A 26,233-nucleotide genomic window follows, 5' to 3' on the forward strand; every position below is an offset into this window, starting at 1 on the left:
CCCTTTCAACCAAATCCCAAATCAACCATATCTATCCACCATTTCATCATCCCCTAAAGTCACACAAAACCAATCCATGTCATCTCTATCCAATAACACAATCTCCCAAGGGCTATCTATCATACAAATCCAATCTAATTCAAATCATGATTCAAAGGATCTCTTTCAAAATCCTTCCACATGAGGCCAATGTGTTGAAACGTTCCAATAATCTCCCATTCATATCCAAACTTCTTCCCCGTGTCAACAGGATGATCCAAAATCAAAAGAAATGAGTCGTGAAACAAATAAAGATCAAGAACAAACACTTCTATCCTACCCAATTTTTGATCAAGATCCCACTAACCAATAATATTATGATGACCCCCTTTCTCTTTTCTATTCCATTCATAATGCTTTCCTTTTGTCTCAAGAAAAAAGTGTCCTTTCAAGTCTCATCCAACATCCACCTCCTAAGAAAGATCATGATAGCCATGCTATCCTTCCTAATAATCCCTTTCCAAGTCAAGATCAAATTATACCTTTATATTCATGTCCTAAGAAAGATCCTATTATTTCTCCAGATCCTGATCAAGATCCCTCCATCCCTTCATCATTTCCATGTCATAATCCTCCATGTATCTCATAAGATTCCCTCTCAAATGAATTTACCATTTCTCCTAGTGATCCCAATCCCTCTACATAAGTTGTTCATGAACCTCTTATCAATGAAATCACCTATCCAGATCATACTACATAGAGCAACTTGTCAATAATTGTATGTGAGTCATTATCACATGTTAATGTGGTGACAGAAATAAGCATGGCACCAACTATTGAAATCAACACCAAAGTTATTTCATCATCTTCTTCATGCACAAGCATAACACTAGCTAATGAGATCGACACCTGGTTGGCTTCACCATATGCTTCAAGTGCATAAATAAAAAATAGGCATAGCAACCGCTCATGTCACAACTTTGAAACCAAAATCAATTTATCTCATATACCCACACTTGATAGATTAGGGGCAAGATAATCTACCAGAATTGGATTGCTTTGAAAATGATAAGGCTATAGCTGAATTCATGGGTTCTAGAGATAGGTTCCCTCTGATGATCCACAAAATCCAAAACCTAAGTAAATCAAAATTGAAGATACTGAACATGTACACTTCTCTAAGTCCTTATATCCTATTGGAAATACATCGTTATCTGACTCTTCAAACAAAGACCAATGAACTACCTACACAATACTCCTTGACCCTATGAACAACATGTACCTTAAATGATACTATATCTAAGGGTTGGGTCAGTTTAGGTTTTTTTTTCCCCATTGCATCTCATTTTCTTCAAAAACACTACATTGCATATAGTTTCTTTTTCAAATGCATCGCATTCACAAATTTTTTGCATTATCATATAGAAGCATCAATAAAACATGGCAACTGCCCAAGTTTATCATTCGTTTGCATTCAAGAGAAACAAGGTTCGTCTCCTTTCTTAGAAATTTGTACATGAAGTCTTTGAGATCCTAAGGTCATTCATTTTTAACATTACCCTGTGATGACACTTTACTTATGGTAGGGTAGTGATTTCACTATTTGAGACTTGTTAACCCAAAATCTATCAATTGCTATATCTCAAACACATTAACAAAATCTCTAATTCATTATAGACACCTAGTTGATCATATGACTAATGAAAAATCTAAAATTCTAGTTTAGCGCTATTGTAATTGTCACACCCAAGTAGGTTTCATTACTTACAAGTCAAGGCAAGAAAAGAAAAAAGAAAAAAGTGTTGTGCCAAATATTCACCTCAAGGCAAAATATCAATGTTATATAACTGAAATATCACACATACAAATAGCGACAAAAAGCTTGACTATGGGAACATGCAAGTAACTCCATCAGGGCTATGAATGCCTGCTGGCAAAGGATCAATATTTGAGAAATTATAGTCTATAACCTCGTCGGAGCTCTAAAAGCTTGTTGACATCGAGGCTTTATTTGGGATGCTGCTGAAGTTGGAATAATCTATGTAGCTAGTCATATAGGATGCTAAGGATCTTTAGTGAATACAAGAGCAGGAATTAACTCATTTTCACACACATGGGCAAAAGAAGATCAAAGTTTCAAGAACCAATGGGAAATTTCTATGCGTCTCCATTTGTAAATTCTAGTCACTAAGTGTGTTAATTTCGATGTTCCAAGGGACCTTAAGGATCGATTGATCGGTTATCTACTAAATGTTTTGTACTTCCAATTCAATTGGTGTATTACGAAATGCTAAACAAACACAGCCGCCCTTGTTCGAATAAGAAGTGCATCTTCATCATGCATATTGCATTAACATAGGTCATGTCAAAAATTCATTGTCTCCACATGCATTCTGTAGATCATCATATCATATAGGTCTACACACTAAGGGCATAGCTGAAAAAATCCTAAAAATTCTATAAAGTCTTGAAAAAACCATAAAAAATGTATAAATTCCTGAACAAAATCCTAAAAATCCTAAAAATCCTAAAAGGCCCTGAAGAAAGCCTAAAAATATATAATGTCTTGAAAAAATCCAAAAAAATAATAAAATGTCTTGAAAAAATCCTTTAAAATTGAAAAATTGAAAATTGAAAATCAAGGCAAGAAAGCATAGACCGTCCATCGAATCAAATCAACAATAGACAAACTCTAAAAGTCTATAATCAAACTGATCACATGTCTTGTTAATCAATTTATCGATCAAACTCTATCAAACATCAACATGTCTTATATAGGGAAGGGTACACTTGAAACCAGACAAATCAGTCTTATATGGGGTATTCACTCTCTAAAGCCAGACATTCCTATCAATCATCAAACGATCACAACAATGACATAGACTAATATGGTTGTTAGATTTTGTCTAAGTTAGTCTTATCTTTATCAATTGATGAGAGATCATGTTTCATCAAATCCAAAATAGTGAAAAATCATGATAAATCCAAAAACATTCAGAAAATGTCCTGAAAAATCAGCCAAAAACATTTTAGAAAAGGTCCTGAAAAAATACCAAAAACATTCAAATATCAATTTACAAAAAATCTAAAATCAATCAAAAAACTTGCAATAAAAAGTATCACAAGAATCAAATACCCTAGTAGATATCCAACAAATGCTTCACATGAAGCTAACAAAGGATATGACTATCCAGTCAAACATCTGCAATCAACTGATCAAACTGTCTTATCAATTGTATCAACTATCCTACCAAGTGATCATTATCTTGTCTTAAAGAGAAGAGGATACACTCAAAATTAGACAAGTCAGTCTTAAACGGGGTCTGCAACTTTTTGAGATTAGACATTATAAACTATCACATCAAGCAACTAAAAATGAAGGCACAAGGTCAGTATAGCTACTCAATTTTGTCTGGGTCAACCTTTATCTTTTATCATTTGGCGACAGATCGTGTTCTTATGCTACTCAAGAATGTCCACAAGTGACTAGAGGAGCCATGATGGGCATTATCTTTTTCTTTGTTTGATGTTTGTAGTGTGAACCAATGAAGTTCCAGGGAAATTACTCTAGTGGGTGTCTATGATAGGAGCATTCATCTTGTGAATGTCACAAATACCTCGACCCCTAGTGTATTTCTCAGAATGGAGGGTCTCACTCCTTGTCTGCTACATGTTTGTTTCTTTAATGAGATATCTTTACATCTTGGTTCCTTATACCCTGATGTGCTAAGCTCCATTGTAACATAATAAGGCTCAGTGATGAATATATATTGTGCAATAAATAATGACATAGGTTCGTAAATCAATCATTCCCACTTCATCTCATTTGTTTATTGCTAGTTTGTTGATTCTTTTCTCATCATCTCTTTCTAAATCATTTCCTATCATCTAACATTATTCTAATTCATTCTAAAGTTCATTCTCTCATATTCTATCTCAATATCATCTTCACATCAGTTATCTCTATCTCTAATCAACTAACTATTCTTCTATCTCACATTTTTCTTCTTTCGAGAGATCATTCATACCTTTAAAGCATAAACAATCTCTCAAGGGGGCATTACACCCTAAGTATTACTAGGATAGAAATTTTTCATTTTCTTTGAAATAACGTCATTCCAACATTATCTGAAAGAATGGAAAAATGTAGACACCTAAAAATATCTCATTGATCATATACTAATTATTCATCTAATTGACTAAATAATTATTTAATTATTTAATTAAGTTAATTAATCTTATTCTTCTATTTATTTATATTTCCTCATCATCTTACTAATTATTTCAATTTTAATTGTCTTCATTTAATCATTTAAACCATTTTCTAATTTTAATTAAATATTTATTATTTAATTAATTATGATTATTAATATTTCAATTTAAATAATCTATATTATTTAAATAAATTCCATTTCCAATTTCTATCTCTATTCAATTAATCATTAACCCTTTTCTAAATATTAATTAATTATGATTTTAATCCTTTAATTTGAATAATCTTTATTTTTTCAATTAAATTCAATTTCTAAATAATTAAATAGTTTCTTTAAATTATTCAATCAACTCATTTATTCTTCTAGTTTCATCTAATTCAAATTTAAATTTCAAACCCCCAAATTTTCATAATTCTTCTAATTTCTTCTAATTTAATATAATTTCTAAATTCTCCTAATTTTGAATACATGTGCATGATTTCAAAAATCAAATTGAAAATAAAAGTTAAGTTGTAAATATATTCAAATAATAAATTGAATTTAAAATAAATTCAATATTTGAATTAAAATCTCATGCAAAGATTAAATTGAAAATCGAAGTCAAAGTGCAAGCACATGCTAAATTAATTAATTCAATCAATTAATTAATTAATTCAATTATCTCTTTAATTTTTTTTTCTATCTTTTAGTTAGCTTTTTCTAAATATATATCTCCATCAGCTTTCAATCAGTTAACTCTTTTATCTATTCACTCAATTTTGTTCCACCTCCAAGTTAGCAATTTAGCTATCAATCAGCATGTGAGCTCACCTGAGTTCCACCTCTTGATCAATCTTTTCCACCTCTCAATCAATCCTCTCCAATAATCTATAGATTGAGCATTCAATCCCCATTTTCAACAATCACGAACCTTGAATCTTTGTGTCATTTGCAGGTTACCAATGCGATATCTAAGAGCAACCATACCACAAAGAGGAGAAGAGTAATGGAATCTATACACAGTCTTGGACTAGGGGGAATTGATTGATATATCTTAAATTCTTGTTTCTTGCTTCTGTTTTATTTCATTGTTTGTTTGTTTGAATTCTAATTAGGATAGGGATTCGTGATTTCCCTTTCATTCCTAGTTGATATTACATTTGATGAATCTATACATGCTACACATGGAAATAGCTCTGAGAGAGCGTCAGGAGAAATTGTAACCTTTTGGAATTTGAACCTTATTAGAGGTGAACCATTGTTTGAAAGTGTCAATCATGTGGCCTTCAGACTTGCCCATATTAGAGATAATGTTTGGTGGATTCAATCCAACATCTATTCTCGTAATGGTAGAGGAGAAAGAATTTTTTCTGCAAGAGTTCGTGGCTTTTCCTAGAAAGTTCTGTAATGAAAATTGGATTGTAATGGGTTATTGTGTTGGCATTTCAATAGAAGGATATTATTGATATAACTAAAGAAGGATGATAACTATCTTTATAACATTATTTTGTCATTGATGTCAAGAAATTGATTTTTTGACTCAATATGATGTTGCCATATCTTGAGAAGATTGATTTGAAGAGAATTAAGATGTCGGTAAAAGACACAGAAAGAATGTGATGAATAAGTGGAGAAATAAGTTATTCAATGGGCAACTATTACTAAGTTAGACAATGATGAGATCATGATGTTTAGATTGTTTAGATATCCTACATATGTTGTTGATTGTATGGTTAATACTATACTATGTCACCGAGCAAAGAACCTAGTTGGTAAACCCTAAGGTTATCGATATCGGTTAATGAAGGCGGAATGTCTACCAAGTGAAGTTTAATATTTACCAAGTTGTAACCGAGTTATGACAGACAACATTGAAGGAATGAAAGCGTTGTTTAATGAAGGAAGCTAATTAGCTGGAACTGATTAAATGATTGATATGACATGCAAGAAATTTTTTAAGGATCTACGGCTTTGAAAATTCAGGAGCTAGATCTACAGCATAGATTGAACCGCTTAACCTAGCACAAGTTCCAAGGATGGAATGCAAGTTCCTAGGCGAAGTAAAATGTTTTTCAGATTGAAGATCTGATGGCTATGATTGATCATGGGAAATGTGATCAAGGAGATTCAGAGGTTAGCAAATTGTTTATAAATAAGAAATTATTGATGAACAATGTATGCGGGAAAGTGTAAGCACAGGGATGCTACATATTGATTACCAAGCATAGAAGCTTGAAGACCTGTTTGAATAACAGAGTAAGGAGCCCAGCAGAGGGACAAGATAAGTCCTATGAATAGACACTATTGAGCAAATAAGAATTTGCTTTAGCATTTTAGATGTGAAGTTGCAAATATATTTTTATTACTGTTATTTTGTAAAGTGACAGAAAATATCTTAACCGAGTGGACCTAACAGTCTTATTTGTAAATCCTCTAGCGAGGTAACATTCTAATTGAGTGTTTGAAATCCTTTGACAAGGTCACTTCTAACAAAGTGAAGATCGTAATAGATCTGAGGGAAATCCTTTAATCGGGTCACATCTTGCAATGTGTTTGTAATCTTTAACAGGATTTGCTTTTAACCGAGCATACTCTAGAAGAGTATATTTCTTAGTGGGTCCGAAATCCCACAGTGGTTTTTCCCTATTTGAGTTTCCACATTAAATCCGGTGTTATATGTGTTATGATGATTATGTGTTTATGAGTTAGCATGTTTAGCAGTTTTTGGTTATATTGCTGAAGTATAAGTTACCAAGGTTGAATATGTTGATTTTATTGAAGATTAAGTTTGTATGATTCACCCCCCCCCCCTCTCATCTTGTTAGCCATTGGCATCATAACTTTACAATTGGTATCAGAGCTTTGGACTCCAGAAGAAAAGTTTCAAGGTACTTGAGTTAAGATCCAAAGATGTATAAGAGGGATGCCCTAAAGCTGAACAAGTCGAGTTTTTTCCACATGGCAGAAAAGGATGAAGTTGCACCCATCAGGAATTGGAGAATATGCTACATACTATCTAGAGAATGATTACGTTGCATCGATTACCTACCCGGTGACTATGGAAGAGATAAGGGTGAAGCAAGAGCACACTCAAGCAATGATTGAAATATCATCACCATTGACCGACTCAAAGTTTAATGATATAGAAGGTTGTATTGATACAAAGGCAATGTGGTCTAAGCTTATATCTGTTTATGGCAGTGATGAAAATGTACAAAGAGCAAAAGTGGACAGTTTAAGAGGACAACTTGAATCTATGAGGATGAATGAAGGAGAGAACATAACCTACTATAGTAGAAGGCTAAAGGAAATTGTGAATCAAATCAAAGGAGTAGGAGGTACTATTGAAGAGAAGGATGTCACAAGTAAATTATTGAGAACCCTTCTACCTACTTATGCAATCCGAGTCTCTGCAATTAATTAATTTAGGTTTGTACCTAACATGCCAGTTTCTTTATATGCTACATGCATTTGAGCTAAGTAATTTTGATAATAGTGGGTCTTCGGTAAATAAAGTTGAATATACATTCAGTTCTTTTCATATTGGTGAATCTAATGATTACAATGATAGAATGAGTAAGTATTTTGAAGGGAATCACAATGGAGCAAGTGAAAGATTTCGTAAGAACATGGAAGAAGTGCACAAATTGTATGAGGAAATCAGAAAGCAAGAAGAGTTTGAAGCATTGTAGGCCAGGAGGTTACCAAGAGGCAAAGGTAAGTATAAAGGAAAGCTACCTTTGAAATGTTTCAAATGTGATAAAATAGGACATATGGCCTCTAACTGCCCTGACAAAGAATCTAGTGAAAAGAGAGAGTACCGAGATGACAAACAGAAAGACAATCACTATAGAGGATACCGAGATTTCAGAAGGAGAGATAGAAAGACATGTCTAATTGCCGATGAGGAATCCAATGATGATAAATCTGATGAAACGGACACAGAGGAAGTTGTTTATGTGGCTATTAAGGATGGATTTGATGAAGAAAGGTATGAAGAAAAAGCCTTAATATCTCACATAAATAATAATGATTCTTGGATCATAGATAGTGGATGCTCACATCACATGACAGGTGATAAACACAAATTTGTTAAATTGGAAGATTTTGATGGAGGCTATGTAAGATTTGGTAATGATGCACCATGTCCTATAAAATGTAAAGGCTCTATCACACTTCTTGATAATGCAAAATGTGATGATGTTTATTGGGTTGAAGGTTTGAAATACAATTTGTTGAGTGTAGCACAACTAAACAACACAGGTTACCGAATAGAATTTCAGAAAGGAATTGTCAAAGTTTATGACAAGCATGGAAAGTTACCAGCTACCGGGACTCAAACAAAAGGTAACACATTTCACCTTGACTCAACTCAGAACAAGTGTCTTTATGCAAAGATAGATGATGCTTGGTTATGGCATAAAAGGTTTTGTCATGTAAATTTTGATAATCTGATCAAAATAAGTAAGAAGCACTGAGTAAGAGGTCTACCGAGTTTGGAGAAACCTGAGAATGCTATATGCAGAGGATGCCAGATGGGTAAGATGACAAGATCAAGCTTTACAAGTAAGTCCTACACTTCTAAGGGAATTTTAGATCTTGTGCATATTGATCTTTGTGGTCCTATGAAAGTTCAGAGTTATTATGGTGATAAATATTTCATATTATTTGTGGATGATTATTCAAGGATGATGTCAGTTATGTTTTTAAAAGAAAAATTATAAACCTTTCAAATGTTTAAATGGTACAAGGCAAGAGTTGAAAATGAAACAGGGAGACAACTAAAATGTCTTAGATCTGATAGAGGAGGAGAATTCACCTATGATGAATTCAACTTATTCTGCAATGATCATGGTATAAAAAGACAAGTCTCGGCACCGGGAACTCCACAACAAAATGGGATAGCTAAGAGAAGAAACAGATCTATTGTGGATTGTGCCATAATCCTGATGATTAAAAAGAGAGTGCCACAAAAATTTTGGAGAGAAGCAATAAGCACTATTGTTTACACCCTAAACCAAGTACAACTGAAGAAAGGAACTTTGAAGACACCATATGAAATCTGGTATGACAAGAAACCTAATGTAAGTTACTTTAAAATCTTTGGAAGTAGATGCTATGTACACAAAGATGACAGAAATGGAAAGTTTGATTAAAAAAAGTGAAGAAGGAACATTTCTAGTTTATTCTTCTAAAAGCAAAGCATTTAAATATCTGATCAAATCATCTAACAAAATAGTAGAAAGTGCAAATGTGAAAATTGATGAATTTGCAGAAAGAAATGATGAAGGAAATTCCAAGGAACCAGAAGATTATGAAGAATTTGTCTATGTTCAACCGACAAGTCCTACTGAGAGAGTTACTGAAGAAAATGAAGAGGATATCCAGTTACCGAGCTTACCAAGCCTGTAATAGCCAAATATATCAGAAGGAATCATGCATCAAGTCAAATTATAGGAGATAAGAATGATCCAGTGATGACAAGGAACAAACTGAGACAAAACACATGTCTGATATTTGAATTTGAACCGAGAATAGTAAAAGAGGCATTTAATAGTGAAGATTGGGTAAATGCTATGACAGAAGAGATTGATCAAATCAAGAAGAATGACACATGGACACTAGTCCCAAGAATGAAGGACAAAAATGTAATCGGTACAAAGTGGATTTTCATAAACAAGCTAAATGAAAAAAGTGAGGTCATTCGAAATAAAGCAAGACTAGTTTGCAAAGGATATGCTCAAGAAGTAGGAATAGATTATGGTGAGACCTTTGCACCTGTGGCTAGACTTGAAGGACTAAGAATATTGTTGGCATATGCTACTTTCAAAAATTTCAAGGTATATCAAATGGATCTCAAATCTGCATTTTTGAATGGTATACTAGAAGAAGAATTTTATATTGAACAACCTAAAGGATTTGTTGAAGACAAGAATAAAGATCAGGTATGTAAATTGAACAAAGCTTTATATGGTCTGAAACAAGCACCTAGAGCATGGTATAAGAGATTGCAATCTTAATCAAGATTAGTTTTATAAGAACAAGTGAAAACAAAAATATGTACATGAAGAATGATGAAGACAATGGAATACTGATCTCAACCATATTTGTTGATGACATTATATTTTGTGGAAATGATTCTCTATGCAAAAACTTTGGTAATGAAATTTGCAAAGAATTTGAGATGTCACTAATCGGTGAGATAAAGTATTTTATAGGTTTACAGATACTACAAATGAAAGATGAGATTTTCATTACTCAATCCAAGTACATAAAGGAAATCTTGAAGAAATTCGGAATGGAGGATTCAAAACCAATAAGTACTCCTATGACTACCAACTGTAAACTATCAAAGAATGATGAATCTGCATCTATTGATGAGACACTTTACCGATCCATGATTGAAAAGTTACAATATGTTGTACACAGTAGACAGAATATAGCACATGTAGTAGGTATTGTTGCAAGATTCTTTGCAGATCCCAAAGAAACCCATATGACAAAAATCAAGAGAATTTTCAGATACCTAAGAGGCACTGGAGATTATCACTTAGTATATGAAAAGAGAAATGATTTTGATTTAAAAGTTTATACTAATGTTGATTGGGTAGGCAACATTGATGACAGGAAAAGCACAAGTGGAGGAGCTTTCTTTTTAGGAGAAAGACTAGTAAGTTGGCTTAGCAAGAAACAAGGATGTATTTCACAATCAACATCAGAAGCTGAATATGTTACTGCAACATTGAATTTCACTAATATAGCATGGATAAAACAACTGTTGGAAGGTATAAATGAAAAGGTTATCAAGCTAGTAACTATATTCTGTGATAATACGAGTGCCATTAACATTTCAAAGAATCCGGTAATGCACTCTAAGACAAAACATATTTCTATCAAGTATCATTATCTCAGAGAAGAAGTTCAAGAAAAGAAAGTTGTGCTGGAATATGTTAGCACAAAGGAGCAAATTGTAGACATCTTCACAAAGCCACTACCAAGAGACACTTTTGAGTATCTCTGAAGCAAGTTGGGGGTCCTACCCCTATCTTCTACTCACTGATAGAGTTTGGTGAAAGCATCAATTCGATGAATCTATAGAATATTATGTGTGGATTGATGCTGATTTACGCACTTTAGGAAGTTTTCTAAAGGTGTGCAGGAACATGACCAGGGAACAGGATACAGGAAATAGTATTGGAGGAAAGATTGCTTTGATCGAGTTTTAGATGTTACATTTGCATGTGTAACTCAACAAAGGCAAGCACTTCACAGCAGAAGAGTTCATGATTTAGTTCTTTTACTTTTTGGCATTGTTGTCAAAGGGGGAGAAGACTAAATGGTAAATCCCTAAATGAAGAAGATTACTGAAAAAGGGAGAAGACTAAATGCAAGATCAAAAAAAGAGGGAGAAATCCTAGAAGACTTCAGAAAAAGACAACAGCTCAAGGATAATAGGAGAAGTCTCAACAGCAATCTGAATCCGAATCAATTTGAATATCTTGTTGGTATTACCATTTAAAAGTTGGTATTGCCATCAATACCAAAGGGGGAAATTGTCGGCATTTCAATAGAAGGAGATTATTGATATAACTGAAGAAGGATGATAACTATCTTTATAACATTATTTTGTCATTGATGTCAAGAAATTGATATTTTGACTCAGTATGATGTCGTCATATCTTGAGAAGATTGATCTGAAGAGAATTAAGATGTCGTTAAAAGACATAGAAATAATGTGATGAATAAGGGGAGAAATAAGTTATTCAATGGGCAACAATTACCGAGTCAGACAATGATGAGATCATGATGTTTAGATTGTTTTGATATCCTACATATGTTGTTGATTGTAAGGTTAATACTATACTATGTCACTGAGCAAAGAACCTAGTCGGTAAAGCCTAAGGAACCTAGTCGTTAAATCCTAAGGTTATCGATATCGATTAATGAAGGCGGAATGTCTACCGAGTGAAGTTTAGTATTTACCGAGTTGTAACCAATTTATGATAGACAACATTGAAGGAATGAAAGCGTTATTTAATGAAGGAAGCTGATTAGCTGGAGCTAATTAAATGATTGATATGACATGTAAGAAATTTGTTAAGGATCTATGGCTTTGAAAATTCAGGAGCTAGATCTACAGCACAGATTGAACCGCTTAACCTAGCACAAGTTCCAAGGATGGAATGCAAGTTCCTAGGCGAAGTAAAACATTTTTTTTCAGATCAAAGGATACATTGAACCTAGTCAAGATTGAAGATCTGATGGCTATGATTGATAATAGGAAATGTGATCAAGGAGATTCAGCGGTTAGCAAATTGTTTATAAATAAGAAATTATTGATGAACAATGTATGTGGGCAAGTGTAAGCACAAAGATGCTACATAGTGATTACCAAGCATAGAAGCGTGAAGACCTATTTGAATAACAGAGTAGGGAGCCCAGCAGAGGGACAAGATAAGTCCTATGACTAGACACTGTTGACCAAATAAGAATCTTCTTTAGCATTTTAGATGTGAAGTTGCAGATATATTTTTTATTATTGTTATTTTGTAAAGTGATAGAAAATCTCTTAACCGAGTGGACCTAACAGTCTTATTTGTAAATCCTCTAGCAAGGTAACATTCTAATTGAGTGTTTGAAATCCTTTGACAAGGTCACTTCTAACAAAGTGAAGATCCTAACAGATCTGAGGGAAATCCTTTAACCGGGTCACATCTAGCAATGTGTTTGTAATCTTTAATAGGATTTTCTTTTAACTGAGCATACTCTAGAAGAGTATATTTCTTAGTGGGTCCAAAATCCCATAGTGGTTTTTCCCTATTTGGGTTTCCATGTTAAATCTGGTGTTATGTGTGTTATGATGATTATGTGTTTATGAGTTAGCATGTTTAGCAGTTTTTGGTTATATTACCGAAGTATAAGTTACCAAGGTTGAATCTGTTGATTTTATTGAAGATTAAGTTTGTATGATTCACCCACCCCCCACCCCCCCCCCCCCCCTGGCTCTCATCTTGTTAGCTATTGGCATCAAAACTTTACAGATTGCAATACTCCGCTCGAGGATAATGAAAAATTTGGAGGTTCTCAAGTGAATCTGGAAAACAAAATGAACCTTCTGGACTTTATTAATTCTCAGACATTAATGGATATTGATCTGCAAGGAGCCTCCTACACCTGGTTAAATCAAAGAAAGAGTAAAGAGTTGACTCAAGTTATGTTGGACAAAACTTTAGTTTCAGATCAATTGTTTTTAAATTATTTTTGCTGTTTAAACGCCCTTTCAAGGATAGGCTCGTATCACTTTCCTATTAGTTCTATGGTGGATCCCATCGAGGCTAAAAGGAATTTTACATTTATATATGAATGCATGCAACTTTCTCACCCTTAGATCTTTGACGAAGTCAGAAAATGGTGGAATATCTCTGTTTTTGGAACCACTATTTTCAGGGTTAGTAAAAGATTGAGGGAGGTAAAAAATAAGATTAGAAAATGGAATAAAGAAACCTTTGGTAACATTTTTGGAATTAAATCAGAGTTACAGCTATAAATTAAGTACATACAGGAAAAAATCTAGCTGGAAGGATACATTGTTGATTGCAAAATGAAGGAGAAAGAGTTTCTTGGGAAGATGTATGACACATTTCCAAAGAAGAAGAATTATGCAAATAAAGATCAAGAGCTTTGTGGCTCTCTGCTGGGGATGAAAATACCAAATATTTTCACATGATAACACTAAAACATAGGGAAGCTAAAAGAATTTATTTTATTGAATACAATTTTTAGTCGGTTTGAGAAGGATGAAGACATAAGAGGAAATGTTGTCATTTTCTTTAGCAATCTCCTTAAGGCGAATGGTGGTGGTAATCATGAATTTCAAGATATCATGTTAGAGGCCATCCATAGACTTGTCAAGGAAGAAGATTATATGATTCTCTCATCTATTCTGTCAAGGGAAGAAATCAAAAGAGTTGTCTTCTCTTTTGAAGGCAATAAGGCTCTAGGGCTAGATGGGTTTCCTATGTTCTTTTCTCAATGGTTCTAGGAAATTGTTGTTGATGAACTGGTGGATGTTGATAAAGAGTTCTTTGGGTTAAGATCTCTTCTTAAGGAGATAAATTCCATATTCTTGGTTCTCATCCCAAAACTCCCTGGACCCACAGATTTTGAAGCGTTCGGGCCTATAAGCCTCTATAATTCTTTTTAACAAAATTATTTCTAAGGTCTTGACCTCTAGATTGTTGAGTATTTTTCCCTCCTTAATTTCACTTCAACAAAATGGGTTCGTTTCTGGAAGCCAGATCCCTCATTCCATCATCACTTTCCATGAAAATATCCATTCTCTCACAAAATCTAAAACTATGGGGTTTCTTCTCAAATTGGACATTTCAAAAGCTTATGATCGAGTATATTTGGATTCCTACTCAAAATCATGAAGGCTTTCGACTTCAGCAATAGATTCCTCTAGTTGATTGGTCAACTCATTTCTACGACTTCCATTTCTATCATAGTGAATGGATCCACTTTACATTTCTTTAAGAATTCAAGAGGGCTAAGATAAGGGGATCCCATTTCCCCTATTCTTTTTAAAACTATGATGGAATGCCTTGGTAGAAACCTGCAAAGAATTGTCAAGTAGGGTTCCTTAATGGGCTTGAAGCCCTCCTCAATTAGTATGGTTTGTACTCATCAAAAATTTGTGGATGATATCATTCTAATGGGGAGATCCACTGTGGCCGAAGTTAGGAACTTGAGAAAGGCCCTTGATGATTATGAGTTGGCTTCTAGTCAGATATTGAATAGGTAGAAAAGTTCCTTATTTTTCTTCAACACACCAAAGCCTAGCCAAAATAAACCATAATTCTTGAATGCAGAATTAAAGCTTTACCCTCTATTTATCTAGGTTTTCCTTTGGGTCTTAAGCCCTATGACTCCTTTTGGAATGTGTTGATTGATAGATTTAATAAAAGACTAGCTAGTTGGAAGGGTGATCTTCTCAATTAAGCAGGTAAGATTCAACTTCTAGAGGCTACTCTCTAGAATCTCCCAATCTATGATTTGAGTCACTTTAAAATTTTGGCTAAATATGCGGAGGCTATTGAAAAAATTCAAATAACATTCTATGGTCCAGAGTGGAGGAAAGGAAAAGAATGGCACTTATTGGTTGGGATTTGGTCTGTAGAACTAAAGATTCTAGAGGTTTGGGTATCAAGATAATTAGAACCATGAACATGGCTCTCTTCACCAAGTAAATCCAGAGGACCTTTTCTTCTAATAGTGAATGGAACAAAATATTAAAAAGAAAATATTTGGCCAATAATGGATTTCTTAAATCCTTTCTTGAGTCCACTAATTTGCCACATGGATCAGCTCTTTGGAATGATATGGTAAGAGGAAGAAAAATTATTGAGATGGGTATAAGATGGAGTAGTAGAGATGGGAATTAGGGTAGGTTCTGGGAAGATAGATGGATTATGAAGGAGCCCTTAAATTCTTATGAGTGCTTCTCATCATGGGTCAATACCTGCAAAAAATTATTTGGAATATAGGTCAAGGATTATTGGAGGAATGGTGGGTGGGTGGATCTCTGCTAGGTCAACATGGACCTTTCTCCTATTCAATCTACTTTGTTGGCTGTTAAAATTGGGTTGAGTCAGCAGAGGGACCATTTAGTCTGGAGACCAAACCCCTCAGGCTGCTTCTTGATGTCTTTGGATGTCTCTATCCTATCCTTTTCTTTTGCCCCTCCCCCTATATGGTCTAAAGAATTAATCAAACACCTTATTCCTAAGATCAATATCTTCATTTGAATTTTTCTTTAGAGTAAAGTATCAATGAAAGCTAATCTTTGTAAGAGGGGCTTTCAAATCCCTAACCAGTGTTACCTATGCAAGGAAGTTGTAGAATCGACTAATTCTCTCTTCCTCCATTGTTAGTGTGTGGCTTCTATCTGGGGAATATTTCTTGTTCTCTAGAATTTATCTTGGGTCTTTCATGGATCATTAGAAAACCTATTTGTCCAATGGTGTGCCCACTCATTAAATCCCACTATTCAAATATTGTGGTCTTTTACCTTCCCCCATGTTGTCTGGAGAGTGTGGAAAGAACAAAATAATAGATTATTCAAGAATAAGGAGGATCGAGAGAATATTGTGTTTGAAAAAATATACAAAATAATCATTAAGAATGTGAACAACATACCTTCTAATGTAGATAAAATGGAGACAGTTGTTTGTATTGCCTATGATCTTAAGATGGCGAGAGAGTGGCATATTGAAGGGGATATTTCTAAGGCTTCTAGACAAGGGAAAAAGAATCATGAAGGTGTTAATTAGATTCATCCCCCTAGCGGATGGATAAAATATAATTTTGATGGGATATCCAAGGGAAATCTTGGGCCAGCTGGGAGTGGGGGAGTGTTAAGAGATCACTATGGTAACTTTGTTTTGACAGTGACACTCCCCTTGGGCTCTCAATCCAATAACATAGTCGAAGCCATAGGACCATTCTAGGTTATTGATCTTGCTAGCAAATCAAACTTCAAAAATATATGGATTGAGGGGGACTCAAGAAACATTATTGAATTGCTTCTAGGAAATTTCCCCTCATCATGGACCATTAAAAGTTAGATTGATGATGCTAAATCCCTTCTTTCCAATTTTGAAAAGGTTAAAATTTCCCATGTGTTTAGGGAAGCAAATGCGGTGGCCGATTATTTCGCCAATGAAGGAGTCAAGCTAACTTACTAATGGATGTGGAAATCCTATAATGTATTAGAAGTGGATGTCAAATCTTTATTCAGCTATGATGTCACACATGGTAAATTTGTCATTTCAAATAATGATTAATTGGATTAGAGAAGGGTACCACTTCATCATTCATTACATTGGCAGTGCCTTAATTATCTTTACAAGTTGTGAGGGGTGGCACATTTTGTGGGTGCCTTGGTTCTACTGTAGGACTTCTGCTAAGTTTATCTGCTCTACTATTGTGAAAAGAGAAGTCTGTGAAAAAATGGGGGGAAGTAGGAAGAGGGTGGAGCCAAAAATATGTGAAAAACATCACAAAAACTAGAAGGTATGGAGGAAAATTGATAGAGGAGGTCTTAGACCTTTCCTTGAGAAACTTCATAGCACTAACCCTGACATTGTGAAGTATTTTGTCAAAAATTGCAAGGAGGAAGGGATTGTTTTCTCTAGAAGAAAAGTGAAAATTGATGAGGGTCTTATTGGGGAAGTTAATGGCCTTTCCACAAATTGGATGAAGTTCTTTCATGATAGAAGATCTCTGACAAAGTCATTATCAATTTTTTGAGAACCAATGAGGAAAGGGAAGTGCTTGTTAAATTTTCTAATAGATATTTTGAGGCTGGTACCATTAAGAATCTTTGGAGGAGGTATGAAGGTTTGTAATAGAGTACATTAGAGTGAACAAAAAAAATCACCAAAGTCTACGAATACCATTTCATCCTTCTCAACCACTTTGGGCACAAGGTCAAGGTTTCTTTCCCCTACTATTTATTGTTCTTTCTGAAAAATTGTATTTAGGAGCACCATAATAGCCCTAGAAATTTCCCTATCATAGATGTTTCTCTCATTCAGCTTATTCATGAACACTTTTCTAATATGCCTACCCTCTCTAATCTCATTTTGAACCTGGACTTGGAAGGGTATGAGACTAAAACTAGTGTGTCTGAGGGTAATTCTGATGGGGATTCTAATGGAGAAAAGTAAATTAGTTCCCCCTCTAAGAAGGAACCTAATAAAACCCCTTTGAGCAAGCCTTCGAGTAAAAAATAACTCTCTATGAAAACCCATTCCAAAGATAAAAATAAGGTAAAGGCCCCTCCTAATAATAAGCTGGTTTCTTACTCTTAGGACTTGTCAAAAGACTCCTTTGATAGCTCTAATCCCTTTGAAGGATCCCACTCTTCTCACCCTACCACTTATACAGAGAATAGGCCTAGATTCCCCAAAGACCTCAAACCCGAAGACCATTACTTTAAACCACCAAAATGGCATTGTGGACTTCTTTAAGGTTTTAAAGTGGGTATTTCATGAAATTAAAGACACTAACGTAAAGAACAGGGCAGTGTCTAGAAAACTAGAAGACTTGATAGAAAAAGGGCAGCCTAAGAATGTTGAAGGGACAATATTGACTAAAGAAGAGAAGTTGTTGATGGTAGAGTGTCAACAAAGAACCACAGAACAAATGGAAAACATGAAAAAGGAAAATGAGAAAAAGACCATGCAGCTTGAAGGGGAAATTGATAAAATCAAGGAAATAATGAATGCCATTATCAAGCAAAACCATAAGATTTTTAAGAACTATAGGGACACTATGAATACACTGGTGGATAAGTTGGGCAAGTCCTAATAGGGCTACCTGATCATGGACCTTGACATTGATAGAGAAAAAGGCCAGAAAGAGGAGTCTTTTCCCTCCAAGAGAACTAGAGCCAACTTGAAGAGAAAGGCAGAGTCTTCCACTCAGGAGTTCCAGGACCTAAAGAAGGCAGCCCAAGAGATGAAAATTTTCAAAAATTGAGATAGTTGAGACTTTAAAGTCTTTAGGTTAACATTTTTCTAGTTTTAGGTTTTTCTATCTTTTGGTTCGGTCTGTTGTCCTTTTCTTTGTTTGACAACTTTTTTGTTATAGTGGACTTTGAATGTTTATTTTATTTTATCCTATAACTTTGTGGTTTTGCGTCCCTATAAAACCCGCTTTTTCCCTAATCAAAAACTATTGTTGTTGTTGAATAATACAATTGACTCTAGCCTTTGGATTGTGGGTTTTTTTTCCTGAAAGGGCTTTCTTATGTATATTTGGTGTTATGGTTTTATTTGATAAATCTAATTTATTTGTGTTATAGAATTTAGAATAGTTTAAAACTTTGTAAGAAATTTTTGCATCACCTCTCCTATTAGATATAGAATTTGGAAGTCTTATTTTGCACGTTGGCTTCCTTTCAATTGGTATCAAAGCCTAGCTAGCTTTGTTATTGTTGTTGGCTTGATAGGTTTTTTGTGCTAATATAGTTTTAATGGGAGTTTTGCGAAGGAAGTTTTCAAAACTTTCTTGCAAGTTTGATATGGCAAGCACATCTAGTTGAATAGAGATGGATAAATTTAATGGCGGGAATTTTGAGTTACAGTGGAAACTCAAAATGGAGGATATTCTCATGGATAGAGATCTGTGGGCTATAGTTTATTTGAGAAAACCCCAAAATACACCGGAAGGTTGAATAGGATAAAATGGATCAAAAATCCAAGGGTTTCATAAGACTCTATTTGGCTGATTCAGTGCTCTTGAATGTCCATGAAAAGAAGATTGCAACCGCACTTTGGAAAAAGCTTGGTGATATTTATCAAGGGAAATCCTTGGTAAATAAGTTATTCCTAAGAAATAAGTTGTATTCTCTAAAAAAGAGTCAAGATTCAATTCTCTGATGGAAGAGTGAAGGGGATTAATGATGTCCTACATATCCCTAGTTTGGCATGAAACCTCCTTTTAGTTAGCAATCTTAACGATGTGGGAGTGCAGGTTATTTTCTTGCAAGGTAGATGTAAGATGACTAGATTTTCTATGGTGTTTGCTAAGAGTGTTCAGAATAGCAACTTGTATAAGATGGATGCATTCATGGTTCAGTTAACTAGTGCTTTTATTAGTCAAAGGAGAGGGATTTGGATTATTCATCCTAACTATTAGATCAAGCTGAAAAAGAAAACTGTTGTATCAAAATCTGATGGTCATTCTTTTTGGGTACCTAAGGGTGCCTATGGTTTGGAGATGAAGCTCCCAACTAAGAAGACAATTTTTTGTACCAAAGACTTGACCGCATAGGTGAAAAGGGCTTATGAGCCTTAAAAAATAAGAGCCCTGTTGAAGGCCTTGATGATTGTAATCTTGAGTTTGACTTTTGCGAACATTGTATTTATGGAAAACAAAACCATGTTTCTTTTCATTCAAGTTCTCATAAGTCTTTTGTGGTTTTGGATTATGTTCATTTTGATGTTTTTGATCCCATTAATGTGCCTTCATTAAATGGGCCTGTTTACTTTGTTTCATTCATAAATGGCTATTCTAAAAGAAAATTTGTTTATTTCCTTCTAAATAAATCTAAACTTTTTTGTTGGTTTAAGAAATTTAAGTCCTTTGTTAAAAATCAAACTAGTAGGAAAATTAAGTGTTTGAGCACAGATAATGATGGTGAGTTTTATTTTGTTGAGTTCGATAGGTTCTGTAAGGATGACGGGGTTGAAAGATATAAGACAACTCCATATACACCACAACAAAATGGAATTGCAAAGAGGATGAACACAATACTGATGGAAAGGGCTAGAAGTATGATGAGTGGTTTTGGCCTTAAACAAAATTTCTAGGCTGAGGTGGTAGCCACTGAATGTTATTTGATAAATAGATCTGGTACTTCAACACTTGTTGAAAAGACCCCTATGGAGGCATGGTCTAGTAAAAATACCTCATTGAGACATCTCAAAGTCTTTGGCTATGAGGCATATGGTCATGTACCTAGTGAAAAGAGATCTAAATTGGAGAATAAGGTGGTGAAATGTATCTTCATTGGCTATGGTGTCAATGTGAAGGGGTACAAGCTTTGGGATCTATTTGTAGAGAAGGTCCTCTATAGAAAAAGTCTTATCTTTCATGAGCTGAAACCTTCCACAATAGACTTGCAACCAAAGAAGAAGGAAGAGAAACAGAAGGAGGTAGTACAAATTCCACCCACTCTTGAGAGAGTTGAACTATGTACTCTTGTGGGACCTAATAATGTTGAGAACTATAGTAGCTTAAAGAATTCAAAAGAGGAACAAGATCCTCAACCTCAGTCTTTAAGGAGGTCTAAGTGTGAAAGGCAACAACTTGACAGATATGGTTATTCACCAAAAAGGTTTGGATATTTTATATTGGATTCCATTTATGTTTATGCTTTGATTTCTAACACTAATGAGCCTAGGACTATTAGACAGGCTATGGGTATGCATGGTGTAGATTCCTTGATGGAAGCCTTGAATGAAGAGATGGTTGCATTGAAGAAGAATGCTAAAATCAATTTGTTACCTTTGCCGGCAGGACAAAAACCCATTGGTTGTAAATGGATGTTCAAAAAGAAACTTGGTCTAGATGGAAGTGTTGAGAAGTACAAGGCATAGTTGGTTACGAAGGGATATTCCCAGGTCGAGCGAATTGATTATGGAGAGATATTCTCTCATGTAGCTAAGCTAACATCCATTCAAATTTTGTTACCACTTGTAGTAGCTTATGATTTGGAAGTTGAGCAGATGGATGTGAAGACATCTTTCCTTCATTTTGATTTGGAGGAGATTTACATATCACAACCAGAGCACTTTATGGAGAAAGGTAAAGAGAATCTAGTATGCAAGCTTAATAAATCTCTTTATAGTCTTAAGTAATCTCCTAAAATGTGGTACTAGAAATTCGACATGTATGTGATCTCATTGGGATTTATGATATCTAAATCTAACCATTTTGTTTACTATAAAGCAAAAAATGGTCATATTCTCATTACTATCCTATATGTGGATGATATGTTATTCATTGGGAATGAGAAGAGAATGATTTCAGATTTGAAGTCTCACTTGTCAGAATAGTTTGAGATGAAAGATCTAGGTGCAACAAGATATATTTTGGGAATCGAAATCAAAAGGGATAGATCTCATAGAAAGATTTAGGTCAGTTAGAGAAAGTATGTGAACTTTGTGTTGGAGAGATTCAATATGACAAATTGAGGACAGTTAGTTGTTTCTATTCTACAGGGGACAAAGCTTTCTTTGGAAGACTATCCAAAATCTTCTACTAAGATGGAGGACATGACCAAAGTTCCTTATGCAAGTGATGTTGGTAGCCTAATGTATGCTCTAGTCTGTATGAGGCTAGACATTTCACAAGCAGTGGGAGTCCTAAGTCAATTAATGGCTAATTTTGGATGAGTGCATCAGGAGGCAGTGAAGAGAGTGCTCAGATATTGGTTTTGATGTAGGAAATATTAGTATATGTTGTGATAGACAAAGTGTTATTTGTTTAGCAAATAATCCTACTCCCCATGCTAGAACAAAGAATATTCATGTACAATTTCATTTTTCTCATGATGTGGTAGAAGATGGAGAGGTGAAGTTGGAGAAAATTTATACTTTGGAAAATGTTGTAGATGCACTAACAACACCAGTGAGCATTGAGAAGTTTAGATGGTGTGCTATTTATATGAACCTTGGGGCCTTCAGCAGGTGATAGAGAGTTTTGACTCTTGATAGTTCTTTGACAGGTGGGAGAATGTTGAGATTAAGGTGTCTCAACCTTGCTGTCCAAACATGCTAATTTAATTATTTGTGTTATTTTTCACCCACTTTGGAAGTCCTAAAATTTAGATAACTAGTGTCATATATTGCTATGTTGAGACTATGACAATTTTTCTATTATGACTATGGCAGTTTGTAATTCGGTGCAAGGGTCATGGAGAGTTATATTTTGGTAGTCTAAATTAATGGTTTTAGTTCACTTTTGACAAGTGGTGTGAGGTAAGGAAGGTACATATTTGGTCATGGTAATTTTTATGTTGTATTTACATTAGACTTGGCAAGATGACCATTATGGAAGAGATAGATGTTGTTGCTTTGAAAGTTTCTATGTGCAGCATGTCATTGGATTAGCAAGCTTGTGACACAGCTTACCTTTTGGTATTTGAAGATGGTTCTGGAAACCATGGGCACATACTACGTTGTGATGAGCTCTATTTATAGGTTTATGCCTTAGTTAGTTCTTAGAGAGACAGGTTGAAGGCATTGTTATGCTACTGGAATTATTCTTGAAATCTCTATTGTAGCTACTGATAAAGAGCATTGGCTCTATAAATTATATTATAACTATTGTTTTTGTTGAATAATACAATTGATTCTAGCTTTTGGAGTGTAGGTTCTTTCTTGAAAGGGTTTTCCCACGTATATTTAGTGTTGTGGTTTTAATTGTTAGATATGATTTTATATGTGTTTATCTAATTTTTAATACTTTAAAAGTTTATAAGAAATTTAGACATCTCCTCTCCTGTTAAATTTAGCATTTGAAATCATTATTCCGCACTTTGGCTTCCTTTGAAATCCCACAACCTGATGAGAAAGGGCCCAAAATAGAAAACAGTTGCCACAAAGTAATGCTTGGTAAACATCATCTGAAGCATAAATCCTATGAATAGCAGGGTGTAGGAATTGGATGACCAATTGAGAGTGTATTGCCTAAGGCCACTCGACAAAATAGCGCAATGCACGGTGATATGGCTAGATCACCAGTACATATCATTGCGAGGTGAAACAAAATTTTGAAGCAAAATTTAGAAATCATCTAAGACAAAATTATATTTGCACAATGTAAAGTATCATCTCCAAAATAAATGCATGACAATAAGATACTATGTTTTGGATAGAGGAATGAGTGTGCCTTCTACATATCTACAAAAAAATACTTGTTCCAAATATATATCCCAAAAATATGGGAAAATTAAACAAAATAACTAGAAATATATATGAATATGAATCTACAAAATGATAGCATGTGGATTGATTTGTACAGAAAATGAAATAAATCAAGAATAAGTAGACTCTTGGGACCCCAAAACTTCATTTTGGTAGAAAATTTAAAATTTGAAAGGAGTTGTAGGCTGAATGGCTCTGATACCATGTGGGAGAAAAAATCCAAAGCCAAGATCATAACTCATAGAAACTCTCATGGAGAGAGCCAAATGTATCACCAAATGAGATAAAATATATTGAGTTGAGATGATATACCAATGTACATAAGCTTACTTATATAAGTATGGTGTTAGGTAGAAGATTACATAATGAATATTTTCCCAATCAAATACAAGGTTAGATACAACTATCATGATGCAAGTAAAAATGTACTTAGGAAATGTGCAATACAACTAATATTAACCTAAATGTAAAATATTTAAATAATGAAACGTGAACTAGACTTAAACATGAGTTAATGATATTTAATCTAATAAAAACTTAGTTAGAAGTGATTGCTCATCTAGTTACTAGAAGTGATCACATGGGTGGTTATGAAAAATAGTTGCATAAGTTGCTATCCCAAGTAGTTACAACAAGTGGTTATGGTAATTAACCCAAGTAGATAACAAAGATTGCATTTGATTCGTACCTTGTCAATGTGTTTCTAAATTATTATTGTAGACACCTAACTCTGGTCAGACAATTAATTTTCATCATGCATCCTAGTACAATAATAAATTAATTATTTGCCCCTTATTCTAATTTTTTTCTCTCAATAATCAAATAAATTCAATTTATTTGATTAACTAATATTTAAATATGAATTGTAAATTAATAAATTTAATCTATTAATTTATCATATTTATATTCTCATATACGGATAATTAATAATTTTATTTATTGATTATCCCATATTTATCTTTTCAACATGCCAATTTGGAAAAATATGAGGATAATCACTTTATTTATTTATTAAATCCCCATATTCTCTTCCTTGATTTGGTTCCAAATTTATTTTCAGATTTCTTCCACTTTTTCTCTGTCTCCTAATGGAAACTCTACTATGTGTTTGATTCCAGCCACAGATTCTTCCTATCTTCAGATTAATCTTGTCCATTGATTCAAAATCCTCTTTTCTATAAATTGAGCTCTAATTGCTCATTTTCAACAACCATATTTCAATTATCATTTTTCTATCTAAATCATTTTATCATCTTATCATCTTTCTTTCAAATACACTTGCACTTCGTAGGTGAGATCCACAAAGATCCCATTTGAAGGAGAAAGAAAAACAATGGAGGAGTAATGAAGGAGATATCTGCATCGTTGGTTTGCATTTTATTTTGATATTTTGTCTTCATTAATTTATTGAATGTGTTAGGAACATTTTAATAGCATTTAGGCTTTTGTGGTTCGCTTAATTTATGCTTTGATGTTATTCTTGATTTCCTACATCACATTTTTGCAACAACAACCAATGATTCAAAAAAAACCAATGATTCAAAAATAACTAATGATTCAAAAACAACCAGTAATCCAACAACAACAAATAATTCAACAACATCCAATGATTCAACAACAACAACCAATCGTCAAACATGTCAAACCAACACAACAAATAGTTCAACATTTTCAACTGACACAACCAATGGTCCAACATATTCAATCAACAAAACCAATGGCACAATTTCAACAATATAATCAATGAAGCACATAATGGTTCAAACAAATGTGGAGTACCAACAACAAATTCATCCAACAAATCAATATCAATAACTACAACCAAACATTCAAAAACAAAAGATGCAACACACACCAAGCCAAATTTCAAACATGTCAAAGCATTGATCTCTTGCCAAAACCCCCCATGCATATCCAAATTCCAACCCCATATCAAGAGGATAACTTATAGCATGAATAAATGAGTCCTAAAACAAATCAAGATCAAGATCCTTAAACTTTACCATTCCATCCAATTGTTGACTAGGATCCCATCTTCCCAGACACTCATGATGTCCCCCTAAAACTATCTAAGAACATCATGATGAATACTAAGAGGGGGGGGTGAATTAGTATGCCAAAAATCTTTGCACTTAAACACTTTGCAAGACTAATAGTAAACCGGTAAAACAGTTTAATAGACAAACCGGTTAACAAACATGCAAACCAAATAGCTAATAATGCATTCACCCACAGAAGCACAAACACCATAACACAATAGATTTTGATGTGGAAACCCAAATGGGAAAAAACCATGGTGAGATGGAACTCATAAGTAACTATCTACAAAATAGAAACCAGACCAGTTAAGGTCTTACAATGTTCTTTACCAAAACAGATCCTGTTAAGAATCTCAATCTCTATTAGGAGATAAGTCCGATTAAAGACTACCTTGCTAGAGGATTTTCGATCCACAGATGTGAACCACCTTGTTAGAGGATTTACAAAAGGCTTTTTGGGCCTACCCGGTTAAGGGCTACATACTTGTCAAAGATGTGAGTAATCAACAATTGTTTGATCTAG

This window comes from Cryptomeria japonica, chromosome 5 (genome assembly GCF_030272615.1).
Source record: "Cryptomeria japonica chromosome 5, Sugi_1.0, whole genome shotgun sequence".
NCBI lineage: Eukaryota > Viridiplantae > Streptophyta > Pinopsida > Cupressales > Cupressaceae > Cryptomeria > Cryptomeria japonica.